This window comes from Micromys minutus (assembly GCF_963924665.1).
Source record: "Micromys minutus genome assembly, chromosome: 9".
Lineage (NCBI taxonomy): Eukaryota > Metazoa > Chordata > Mammalia > Rodentia > Muridae > Micromys > Micromys minutus.
Window position 1 is genome coordinate 47,481,726 of NC_137978.1, and position 10,069 is coordinate 47,491,794.

Sequence of the window (10,069 nt, forward strand, 5' to 3'; positions counted from 1 at the left end):
AGCTGTAAGGCATTTTCTCAACTAGTGATCAAGGGGGGAGGGCCCAGCCCATTGTGGGTGGTGCCATTCCTGGGTTGGTAGACCTGGGTTCTATAAGAAAGCAGGCTGAGCAAGCCAAGGGAAGCAAGTCAGTAACATCCCTCCATGGCCTCTGAATCAGCTCCTGCTTCCTGACCTGCTTGAGTTCCAGTCCTGACTTCCTCTGGTGATGAACAGGAATATGGAAGTGTAAGCTGAATAAACCTCTTCCTCCCCAACTTGCTTCTTGGTCATGATGTTTGTGTAGGAATAGAAACCCTGTCTAAGACACTGTTCTTCCAGAGGTCCTGAGTTCAATTCCCAGCAACCACATGATGGCTCACAATCTGATGCCCTCTTCTAGTGTGTCTGAAGACAGCTACAGTGTTCTTATATAGGCCCAGTATGGTGGCACACACCTTTAATCCCACACTTAGTGGGCAAAGGCAATGGGATATCTATGAGTTGGGGGCCAACCGGTTCTACACACTGAGACTTGTAAAAGCCTTGTGTAGGAGTGTGGTACACACCTGCAATCCCTGAAACCAAGCTCTGCAGGCACAGGCAGAATGACTGAGGCCATTCTCAGCTACACAGCAAGTTCCAGACCAACCAGGCCGTCTCAAACCTATAAATCAACCAAACCAAATCTCCTTCCTCAGGAGGGAGTTGTTATTGTATAATAAACTCAAGGGTAGATAGGACTACAAGAGACCTTGCCTCAAAAATGACTAACAAGTCTTTAAGATGACAATGTAGTCTGGGAAATGGCAGAGAGAAGCAGATGCACGGGCTAGCCTGGACAACACAGACCTGGGACTGCAGGGAGGCTTTCCTCAGGAAGAAAGGAAGAAATTTTCAAATGTGATACTGATTAATGAAACAGAAAAACCGGATTCTACACATAGTTAAGCAACCAGGTCTATAACATATGACCATACTAGCTGGGAGGGAGCGCATAAAAGCCCAGAGTGGAACTGGAGACCTAGCTCAGCAGGTTAAGCTCTTGCAGAGGACCTGAGTTCAGTTCTAAGTACCCACGTGGGGTGGCTCACAGCCACCTATAGCTCTAGTCCTAGGGGAATCAGATACCTCTGGGCTCCTTACATACCCAGACACATAGTTAAATAAAAAAAACTAATAAGCAAAATATATATATATACTGAACTGTAACTTTTATGTCAGTTCATCTCTGGCATGTGAAAATCTCAACTATAAAAACTGAAAAGTTCTCGAACTCTCTTCCTTTCTACTTCAAATTTACAACTCAACCGAAAAGCTGGTCCTTAACCTTTCCTGTCTCCTACTTGACCTCTGCAGCTTCTGTTCCTCCAGGCCAGCCCTTCACCTGATTCATCTCCTAATGTTCCCAAGCCTGACTTGTGAACTGAGCAGATGCCAGTAACTCCTGCTGAACAAACTGCGTGGCTTCCTGTGTACACACGAGGCAATATGCCTACCACAGTGCCTTTGTTCAGGCTTTTATGTGCTTCACAATTCCATGAGGAAGCCATGCAGCTATTACATGTATTATCAGCCCACTTAACAAAGACTGAAGCATGCTTTGTGGTGCTGAGGAAAGACCACTGAGCTGGGATCCTATGCTCTGGACCAGCCTCTGCCTTAGCTGACAGGAGATACCACACTCTGTCAGACTCGTGTTCCATACATAGAATGAGAGGTAGAAACTGGGAGTGGTGGTGCACACCTGTACTACCATTAGAGCAGAGATCAGGCTAGCCTCAGTACAGGGTCAGCTAGAAGTTAGCCTGGACTACGTAAGATACAGCATCATGGCAGCAGACAGGCAGGCATGGTGCTGGAGCAGTAGCTGAGAGTTTATATCTTAAGCCACTGGTACAAGGTGAGGAACTAATTGGAGATGGCATGAGCTCAAAGCCCACCCCCAGTGACACGGGTCCTCCAATAAGGCCACATTTCCTTATCCTTTCCAAACAATTCCACCAACTGGGGACCAAGCATTCAAATATATGAGCTCAATAGGTAAAAGAACTTGCCACCTTGTACAACTTGAGTTCCATTTCTGGTACCCACAAGGTCAAAGGACAGGACTAACTTCCACACATGTACACACACATACAAACACACACACATATTAAGTAAGAACCAGACTTGGAGATGAGCTTCAAAACCACTCCCACCAACTGGATTCTAAGGAGATACTGCCATTTAGCTGCAGAAGACGGAACCTCAATTACATGTCCGTCAAGTCCTTGGACGTGCGACTCCCACGATATGGAGTTACCTTCAGCTCAGGTGACAACTGACTCAACATTCTGCATTGAGCAAAGATGTATGTACGTTTCCTGCTCTTCTGCTTGCAGTGGTATCTCTGCAATCCCACAGAGGAAAGGGTAACCCTGTATGATGGAAAGTCAAGCTGTGGAATCCAGCTGACCCAAATCCCAATACTATCTACTTTCTCTATGGCATATCTTAGCTCAGTTTCCAAGCTGGGTCCTATGTTCCTGTGCAGGGTAGCCAGTGATGGGAGAGCACAAGAGCAAAGCTTTGGAACTGAGCTGCTGAATGAGATTCGCTCATGGTTCTAAACAGTTTACACGTGTTACTGCAGACCACTAGCGCAATCCCATGAGACAGGTGTTATTCTTATCCCAGATGTAAGATCTGAGACACAGAAAAGTTAAATTATCACAGCCGCGAAGTTATTAAGTGGGGAGCCAACCTAGTCTCACAACAGACCCCAGGCTACTGGCCACAAAACAACTATTGCTATGATCTTTAATCAGACATGTCCAGTTGCCTAAAACAAATTTTCTCTCTTACCATTCTTCAGACCTAAGCAAGGAGGCAAAATTACCATGGCTGGGGGTGTGGCTTACCAATGAAGAATCTGTTTAGCAATGTATGGCACTCAACCCAAGTACCAATACTCACAGGAAAAATAACTTGGCTTTGCTAGTCTTAAACACAAATTTATGCAGATAGTGATAGCACATGCCCTTAATCCTGGCACTCAAGGCTGAGGCAGGGTAATCTGAGTTTGAGACCAGCCTGGTCTACAGAGCAAGCTCCAGAAGCCCTGTCTTCAAAAACCAACCAAACAAATTTGAAGAGTGCTTCTTCAGGCTGAATTATCAGCCTATGCTAGTTACTCTAGCACTGAGAAGGGCCGAGGCAGGAGGGTCATGAGTTTGAAGCCTGCAGAGGCAACCCAGTGAAATGCTGCCTCCAAAAAAATCAAAGTAAAAAATTCTGGCATAGCAGTGCAGGCCTATAGTGGTGTAAGCTTATAGACCCTACATTTAGGTTGTGGAGGCAGAAAGATTGCAGCTGAGGGTACATTGGGTCATATAGAAAGCCCCTGTCTCAAATAAAAGGGGGAGAGAGGGTCAGAATGCACACAACTTCACGGTCATGGACTAAGTTAATACAAGGACAGTTTTAGAGAGAAGTGGGCTGTATACGAGTCCTATCAGCACAGAGCATCTCTGGAATAGCTGAGTCTCCTGGCTTAGAGGATCCCATGGGAGTCTGACACAAGTTTTATCCAAAGAAATGCTTCACTCACCTTGACATCACCTCTGCCTGAATGAAACTTCTGATGACATTTGGGCTGTATGAACATTTTTCATCGGTTTTCAGAGCATTGCTCTCCATAGTTAGCTAGTCTGCCTTCTGTTGGGCCCGAAGCAAACGTAGCATAAAGCAACAGAAGAGAGCGAACAGGCAAAAGGAAGCAAGTTCTGATGATGCTGTCTTCGCTCAAGCTTTATGAGCAAACTGTCTTGGATTTGATCTTACTTTGTGCCTTTCCAAATCCTGCAAATCCTGCCACAGTTTCCTACCTCCCGCAGGGAAGCCCCTGAAGCTCCACTCTCTCTAACTTAGGTCTCCAGAAAGGCCAAGGGAAAGTAAGGTGATGTTAGAGTCCTTCCTTTACAGTAGCCACACAGATGTGACTGAAGAGGCAGCCAGGAGAGTGGCTAGCACCTGTGCACAAGCACTTTGACTGAAGGAACTTCCTAAACAGCCCAGCTACTTACCATTCAAGAATAAGCAGTTTTATTCTGCTTGAAAATAGAACCTGGGGTTGTAAAAAAGTTTATTAGGCTCTGGTCCTAACACTGCCTGAGAGTCACTGGGTAAAACACCCTGGGCAAGGTCCTACCCTGTAACCCCACCCCCACTCCAAGAAAATGGGGTTAATCCCTCCCTTGATGGCTACAGGGAGGATTAAGGGTCATTATTCTTGGCACCCAGCTCTGGCACTGGCTCTTGCAGTTGTGAGCTTGTTTATCCTAAAAGAAGGTACTTACTATAAAAATGTTAACAGTGACCCCCTGACCTTCGCTTAAGAATGTCTGGACATTGCTATTCTCCTCCTTCAGCAGTACCATGTCCTGGCCAGAACCCACTTGAGATGCTCTACCACTAACCTCCATTCCCACCCCATTTTGAAAACACCATGTTGCCAAGGCTGACTTTGAACTCACTCTGGAGCCTAAGCAGGCCTTAAATTTCCAATCAACTTTCCTTGAGACTAGACCCTCCTACACTCTGACCTGCTGGCTACCTTTTCTTCCCTTACTCAGGTTTCAAGGTTTTAGGTGTTGCTCAGTAATGCCACGAAGTTCTTTTGAGTCTGAAGCCATTACTAATAGTACAAAGAATTAGCCTGGGGCTCCCAGAGCTCCCCTATTCAGGCCCAAACTCACTCTATGGAAGCCAATAAACTGTAAATCCAAGCCTGGCTCCCAGGAAACCAAGGAGTTCCACGGAATAGTACATACTGTCTTAGTCCTCCATAAACCCATTCATAAAGCAGGTACCCTCACAAGTTCACTCTGGGGGCAAGGAGATGCATCTGTAGCTCAGAGAGGACCTACATATGTAACTACTTCAGATGGCAGCCCCACCATTCCTCGCTGTGTAAGCATGTTTCTTGACTTCTTGAGTCTGTTTCTTCAGGTGGGACTAATGATCAATGTCTGCCTTGTGGTTCTGATAGGATTAAGTGAGATAGTTTAAACCAAGTACCTGGCAAGTGGCCAGGATAAAGCAGAAAATCAATACATGTCACCTTTTTTTACAGATCAAAGAGAAAGCGGTTGGATATTTTCACGGGATAACAGTTTAAAATACCAAAAGATTGTTTAGTTCAATTACTTAAAAGTCTTAACCTTCTGTCACACGATTGCCAGTAGCTCTTGTCTTTAATCCCAGCACTGGGGAAGCAGAAGCAGGTGAATCTCTGAGTACTTGGAGGTTAAACAAAAGGATCATGGCCAGCTAGGGTTACATGAGACTTTACTCCCTGCCCCAAAGGAGCCAAAATTTCTCCTATGAAACCAAAGCCAACTCTGCTCAAATTGTGACTTCATGTGCATAATAAGGGAAATAATTTTAATCTCACAAGATAGCCCCAAAGGTTAAAGGAGATAAAAAGAAATATTAACTAAACCAAGACCATCAATATATGCCAGCATTTTCAAGATATATCCAATTAATGTGTATCTGTCAAAGTAGGTTAATCAGAATTACATGTAACAAAAAGGTACAGGTTTCTGAGGTTTCTGGTAACAATTTTCTTAAGACTTGACAGCTAAGAAGAAAGCACATTTCACCAGTTCTGTATGCCTAGTCATCTCTCTATACCAGCAGTCCAAAGATGTAATGGGATTCTGTAAAGGTAAGAATGAAAGAAGAAACAGGATAAGGCATTAAACCACCAGCCCAAAGAAGAGCCAAGTATCGCTATATTACACTTGTCCAGGGCTGCCTCAGATTCAGAACTGTACCTGTAGCACACGTGTTTCAAGTTTAAAAGAGAAAATAAAACGACTAAAGAACAGCCACTGATGGGAGTGACGATGTACGCCTGTAATTCTGGCACTGAAGAGACTAAAATGAACCTGAATTCTACGGTACGTGAGCTACATCCTAAGTCCAGCACAGCATCAGCTCCAGCGTGAAAAAAGTCTATTCAGTTGTGTTCTCCTATGTCCTGAAGCCCAAGGGTATAAAAACACCACACAGAGGATGTTCAATATGTAGGTACAGCTGCTCTGCTTTTCCAGCTGTAAGGGCTCACACTTACAAGTCTACCTTGAGTCTTAGAAGAGACTTGGAACTTCTAAGTTTTACTTTTGTTATTGTGTGTGTGTGTGTGAGTGAGAGAGAGAGAGAAAGAGAGAGAGAGAGAGAGAGAGAGAGAGAGAGAGAGAGAGAGAGAGAGAGAGTGAGTGTGGGAGCATCATGTAGAGGTCAGAGGGCAACTTCTGGAACTTCTTTCATTCTGAGATCTGAGGTCAGATTATCAAGCTTGCAAGGAAAGCACTCTTATCAACCATCTCACTGGCCCAAACTTGGAAATTCTTCAAGATGGATCAAATGTACTTTGCATTTCAAAATGGCCATGGGTCTGTGTGGGTAGAGTACTATGAATAAGAAATAGCCACCCCACCCACCCCACCCTGAGCCATGCCTTTAATCCCAGCAGGTCTCAGTGAGTTTGAGGCCAGAGCCTCAGTCTCCTCTATCTAGCTAGGTTCCTCGCTAGCTGCTGGCAATGTTTTGGGAGGCTGAAGGACTTTAGTAGGTGGGGCATAACTGGAGAACTCACTGGAGGCATGCCTTCAAAGGTTACCTCCTTTTTCTGTTTCCCTCTCTGTCACTTATTCTTGCTTCCAGGGAGCCAAGCAGACATGGACTGACACCTGGAGTCTGACAGCCAAAATAAAGCTTCTCTCTTTAAAGGAAAAAAAAAAAAGAAGCCAATTGTGCAACTCCAAACATTGGCTAACTGTTGTTAACATTGTTGTTGTGAGCATTATGTCACCGAGTCTCTCTTCCCTTCAGCAACTCCAGGGAAGGAGGGCTAAGCAGAAATAACGGTTGTTGCTCAACTATTCTGCTAAATGATGCCCAAGGTAGTACTCCATTTATAAGACATGATTTGAAAAGCAAGGACTTGGGCTGGAGAGTTAGCTTAGCGGTTAAGAGCACTGACTGCTCTTCCAGAGGTCTTGAGTTCAATTCCCAGCAACCACACGGCAGTTCACAACTCTCTGCAACTCCAGGATCCCAATGCCTTCACACCAACATGCATGTAGGCTAAACACCAAAGCTTGTAAAAAAAAAAAAAATTAAAGTTAATAGACTAAGAGAAAAGAACCCCAACCGTTTATCCCAAACATGCTGACTCACACCTGTAATGTAATCCTGGTGCTCAGAAGACTGAGAAAGGAGGATCTGCCTCAAGTTCTAGGCAAGCCCCAACTGCACTGCAAGACCCTGTCTTAAAAGAAGGGAAAAATAAGCTACAATTTAACAATAAAGAAATAAACTGCTAGCCTCAGATTTAACCCTGCTAATTATTATTCCCTGGTCTATTTTAGAAGATTTGAGGTTGGGGGTTGGAGATATGGTTCAGTGATTAAAAGCATTGGCTGTTCTTGCAGAGGGCTGGGGTCAATCCCCAGCACCCACATAGCAGCTCACAATCATCTGTGGCTTCAGTTCCAAGGAACATGTCACCCTATTTTGGATCCTGTGGGCACTGCACATATGTGGTGTACATACATACATATATACATACATGTAGGCAAAAGACATGTAAATTTTTTAAAATCTTTTTTTAAAAAATATTTGTGTACTATACTCAGCAGCAAAAATCCAAAATCCAATTTTTAAAGATACAAGGCCTACAAGAAAGAAGAAAAAAAAAAAAAAAAAAAAAAAAAAAAAGCACAAAATTCAAACCAGAAATAGTCCAAGGGTGTTCACTCACTGTAAGAGCAGAATGTGACCAGAGACCACTGAGCACATCTGTGCCCTAGGTAGACATAATATAACACCGTTGCCTCAGAAGATTTTTTTCTCAAAACTGACTCAGGCTTTATTTATTTATACTAGGGTTTTTGTTTGTTTGTTTGTTTGCTTTTTTTACTTATTTATATTGGGTCTTAACAGGTAGACCATGCTAACCTCAAACACTCAAGAAATCTGGCAGGCTTTGTTTAAAAAGGAACAGGTCTGCTGTCACAGGCCTTTAATCCTAACACCCAGGAGGCAGAGGCAAGCAGATCTCTGAGTTTAAGACCAGCCTGGTCTACAGAGTGAATCCAAGCACAGCCAGGGCTACAAAGAGAAACCTTGTCTCCAAAAAGCAAAACTAAAAGTAACATTTGTGCCAAGGGTAATGACTTTATACCACTTAATCCCAGTACTTGGGACTTGGAGGCAGGAAAATGGAGTTTAAAGCCAGCATCAACTACAAGATGATTTCAAGGCTTGCCTGGGGCTACATGAGGCTTCATTTAAAAACCCACACATGAAAAGAATGCTTATCTGACACTTTATCCTGACCATCCACCCCATCCTTGGAAGGAACGGAAAAGCTACAGTCATGGTACCCAGCTTCTCAACTCAAACTTGAGAACAAAACTTTCAAGTTGCTCCACCAACACATTACCTCGAGAGAGTTAAAACCAGAGACCTTCACAAGAAATTGATCACATTCAGCTGCTAAGAGAAATCGTCCGTACTACTAAGATGAATCGCATGTAACCCCTCATGTCTGTTTTTCTATTAGTCCGGGGAATGTACCTGCAGTGGAGAGCAAACCAGAAGTCACCAAGAAACTCTTTAACTACCGGGCTTGGGGGCCGGCAGGGAGGCAGGGAACGGGACACTTCACTAAAGCTTTTCAGAAAAAGATCCTGCTGGTTTGCGGTTCATCTCTTATTCTTATTTACCCTTTGAAGTGGGTACTAATAGCCCACTCCCAAACAGAGACCCTTTGTACTTAGAGCTACAGTCGATGATGCAAACACCTTGGCAAAGTTCAGTTTGGTGCCAGGATGAGCCACTGAAAGCATCTGCGGCTGCCAGAAGCCTGAAAACACACACACACACACACACACACACACACACAGAGAGAGAGAGAGAGAGAGAGAGACAGAGAGAGAGAGAGACAGAGACAGAGAGAGAAAGGAAAGGGGTATGGGGGAGACAGAAAGAGAGGAGCGAGGGCGAGAGGGGCAGAGACACGGAAAGAGGAGATCAGGTCATTGACCTCTTGAAACTTCCACCTGCCCCTTTCTTCCTGAGTGCGATCAGCGCCAGATCAGATGTCAAAAACTCCGCAAAAATAAATAAATAAATAAAAGTGCCGTGCTCTGCTCCGGTGGAGCACTGGGACTCCTACAGCCTTCCCCCTACCTCCCAGCCAGTCGTCTGCAAGCCTCCCTTCCCCGGCCCTTTCTGCCCTTCCTCGCCACCGAGGCCTGACCCCTTCCCGGGACACCCCGAAGTCCCGAGGCGGTCGGGCTCAGGCCCCCAGCACCGAAGCCGGCCCAGAGCGGGCGGCCCGGGTGCTAGGACTGTCCCCTACCCGGCGTCTGCAGCGGGGATGGGGCGGCGGCGACCCATACCTGTCAGGTCTCTTCCCAGGACCAGCAGTGGAGCAACTTCAGGAGCCCATGTCGGTCCAGGGGGCCCGGCCCCTCTCCCGGGAGCAGGGGTGCGGATCCCGGGAAGGGGGCTGGGGACCCAAGCAGCTCTAGCCTCTTCCCATGCTCCCCGCTCGGCGCCTGGCCGGGGCCGGACAGCGCCTCCGCCCGCCCCTGCGCACCGCCTCACACCCGCGCTCACACACACTCACACTCCCTCGCGCGCTCTCACACACGCACTCCCCTCCCTCCTCCTCTGTTTATCTCCTCCAGCTGTCTGGGGGGGACCCAGGAGAAGTTCCGCACTGCGCCTGCGCCACGCAGTCTCCGCGCTTGCCCCGCGCCTCCCGGTCGGCGGCTACGCTACGGCGATGGCGCCCGGCGGTTTCCTGAATAGTGAGCGCGGGCCCTAGTCCTCCCTGCTCCCCCCCCCAACCCCCCCCCCCGCCCTCCTCCTTATCGCGCGCCGGGTCAACGTCTGCTGCCGGTGGCGCCTACTAACCTGCTAGCGGGGGAGCCCCCCGCTCCGCCGGGGCCAATCGGCTTCACGGCTCGCGGGAACCGCAGCCAGTGGGCGGGCGGGAAAGTGGGACCCAGCTCTGGAGTATCATGGG

At 46.8% G+C, this 10,069-nt stretch overlaps 1 protein-coding gene across 3 annotated transcripts in view; it reads right to left on the bottom strand.

Moving 5' to 3' along the window:
- The window catches only part of WDTC1 (WD and tetratricopeptide repeats 1), a 46,428-nt gene extending 36,695 nt beyond the window's left edge, over positions 1 to 9,733 (bottom strand). For 2 of the 3 annotated variants that reach the window (XM_080920811.1, XM_080920809.1), the window contains exon 1: positions 9,438 to 9,733. The gene's annotated coding sequence lies outside the window, so the exon portion shown is untranslated. Of the gene's footprint in view, positions 1 to 7,211; positions 7,297 to 8,476; positions 8,611 to 9,437 lie in introns of all 3 variants that reach the window. The other variant, XM_080920810.1, reaches the window with a different exon arrangement.
- Positions 9,734 to 10,069: the final 336 nt, after the last annotated feature.